This window comes from Cupressus sempervirens, chromosome 1, assembly GCF_028749045.1.
Source record: "Cupressus sempervirens isolate cs-2001-9-10 chromosome 1, ASM2874904v1, whole genome shotgun sequence".
Lineage (NCBI taxonomy): Eukaryota > Viridiplantae > Streptophyta > Pinopsida > Cupressales > Cupressaceae > Cupressus > Cupressus sempervirens.
In genome coordinates this window covers 586,895,737-586,899,124 of record NC_143118.1, presented here as the reverse complement: position 1 = coordinate 586,899,124, position 3,388 = coordinate 586,895,737, and positions in this window count along the sequence as shown.

The following is a 3,388-nucleotide window of genomic DNA, read 5'->3' as shown; positions in this document are numbered from 1 at the left end:
ATAGGGTTTTAGAATTTAATGGGCATTTCTTTGTATATCTTGGTAGTTTGGGTGACATTTGTTGGATTTCTTTACTGCTATCAGTATGCTACTGGTAAAGCAATTTTTCTTTGGCTTTTAGCATGAATATTTGGATCCGTTCCTAGAGTTATCTTGCCTATTTCTTTTTCTTTCAATGGCATGTTGGAATCTTCAACTACAGTTATTATTGGATCTTACCTTATGATAAATGTGACTTACATTACTATCTTATTGCACTTGCCACAACTAGAGACTTTAGTCTTATTCAGTTGTAAGTCATTCTTGACTCTGAGTTTGTTGTTTCATTGAAGAATTAATGTCTTTTCTTTGGATTTTCTACTTCTACATTTCATACCTTTTATTTCTAAATACATTCCTATCTTTTATTGCATTTATCCTTGTAGATGACTAAATGATTTCTGTAAAAGTTGGGACAATTTTTTCCTTGTTCTTTGTAGGAAATATTATGACAAAGCTATCTTAGTTGCAATATTTTTATGTCAATACATCTTTTTTGAAATTGCTAAAAAGGTAACCTTATATGTATCTTCTTTATACGATTCTCTCAAAAACTTTATACTCCACTGGAAAAGGAAACCTTGTGATTGATGGTTTTCTTTGTATATGTTGTCATTTCTATTGGTATTTCTTTAAATGCATACAAGGTCTGCTATTATTCGATGATGAAGCTTTATTTTTGGGCATGTTGAATGGACATGTATTTTGACCATTACTGATAAATTAGAAGATGTTCTCTTAGGAAATGCCAAATATCTCCTTACTCATTGATTGTATAAGGATTTTGCTAGTCCTAAAGACCTAAATTGCCATGTTCCAGACATAACCCAGAAGGCATTTTGTCTGATACTTGTTGGTTTGCCCAAAAAATGAAACACAACTGGATACAATTATGCACTTTCATTTGCAAAATATTATGCTTTTCTATCAAATAAGTGAGGTTTATATGTAAGTTTTGTTATATAGAAACCTAATCTCTTTTCTTTTATGTAGCTCATGTTGTAGTTATGCTGAAAACTTTTTTTCTACTTTCACATGTGCATATCCTTTATTCAAGCCATAATTCATGCTACAGGCTAAGAAATTATACTCATTTGTGTTATACCTTGAATCAATGAGAAGGATCGTAAAATTTGATAAACTTGCTTGAAGCTTTGCAATAACCTTGTATTATACTTGTAAAGTAGAAGGTTCTATGACATAAAGTCATGTCCCTTCAACAACATTAATTAATGCACATCCCTTATCTTTTGATTCAATCTTCACCTCTTCAAGAATATCGTTGTTCTCTATTTGTATAACATTTTATCTATAAGCTTGTAATGTTTGAAATATTCACTATAGCTTTCAATGGCATTTGAAGTTTTATATGTTCTTGTAATACTTATGACTGTATTATTGTAGTACCTCTTCATGTTCTTAAACCTTCAACCTTGGCTTCTTTTATAGCATTATGCTATGACAATCTCTTCATGTAGCAATTTGTAATGCACATATAAATATGATAAGTTCTTATAGAACTATTCCTATAGCAATATAAACTTCTTATAACAATATAAGATTCCTGCAGCAATTTTAGTTGAGCCGAAAGGTTTCATAACAAATTGCCATGTCTCTTCAAAAACTAGTTTTCTATAGCTCCATTAATTCAAGTGGAAGGTCCTATACTTATATTATACATATGCCCCCTCTATAGCCTCCTTAATCAATCTTTGTCTCTACATAACATTAGTCCAAATTTTTTATGTGTGTCCCTTCAACAACCTACTTGGTCTTCATACCTAAATCTACACATGAAGCAAACAACATTAGCATAAAACTAATTTTCTTTCTTTATGCATATGGTTGATGAATGCTACTTTTGTTCAATTGGAATAGATAACATTGATTGTTATGTCTTTATTTCTTGAGCTCAGTCATTTCATGTGATTGACACCATTCTTCTTCCCTATATAGGTTGTAGCAAGGATGTGGGAACCTGGGTACTTCATCAAATTCAACATGGTTGTCTCCCTACCTAGCAATGGTGGAACCATTGATCTCTTTCAATGTTTTTCACTCTTTGTTGAATGATCATTGTTCATTTCTCATTTGCAAATTTTGTACTTTCTTGAGAATGTATTCAAAAGAATCTAAAGTTGAAATACAACTTGTTTTTTTCCAAATGATTACCATGGCTTGTGTGGAACAAACAATATGTACTTTCCTTCAATGAAATACAAATATATTTTGTACACGTATTCTTTTATGATTTATTTTGCAAACTTTAGACCTTTTGAATAATTTGAAATTAACAATGTTAAAAACCATTTAATAACTCAACTCATCATGCAACCATGATTTGATAATTTGTTTACTTAATTGGTAATGATATATGAATTCAAGCTAAACTTATTTTCACATAGACAATAAAATTAGGCAAGCTTCAATTTTTTTTGCATATGTAGTGAAAATAGTTAACAATACTATCATAGATTACTTCATTAGTTTCCCAATCAAGTTCACATACTTAACATAAATTATTTAACTTTTCATCATACTTTGTCTTCAACTTTTTTATCCAACATCGCATCCTTTAGATGATTGCAACTTACATGAATTATTATAGTCAGATAGCTTGACATCAATGACAATATAACAACATATCTAACTCTTCCACATATACTTTGTAGCTCAGTTTTGACCTTGGTCTTCATAAACTTAACTTCTATCCAATAATCTCACCATTACTTTCATCAAAATAAGTTGTGATCAACACCTAGACCAAAATCCAATCAACAGTATTTTTATATGCTATTTACAGCTATAAATTCTTTCCATAGGACATGTCTCTTCTTCATTTACTAGGAAATTGTAATGGGTCTATAGGTATGAGTGTTAATATATGAAATATCTATTTTAAGGAGTCCTTAATTTCAATTAGACACAAATAATTATGTGTAGCCTTGATTTTCTCTAGTCCAAGAGGCAAGTTTCTTCCTCTTAAGAGAATAGATGAAATTATAGGTAGATTAGAGTAGTGTCCACCCATAGTTTTCTTTACAAATATTTTTGCCTATCTTTTTTAGGAACATTTTCATGTATATGTTAGTTTCAGAGATAGTTGATTTTTAGTTATATGACACTACTTCATGTTTGGATTGTCTATTAGAAGTGATTATATAGTCAATAAATTTCATTTTTTATTTGATGTTTATAACTTTTTTTTCGTAATGATAATGCTCAGTGATTTTTTTAGTGGCAAATCTTCGCCAATTGGTGATCTCATCTCTTTGGGAAATCATAAATTGGCAAATAAAACCTACATATGTGATCAAACACATCACCAATAAAATTAAATAATTTGGGT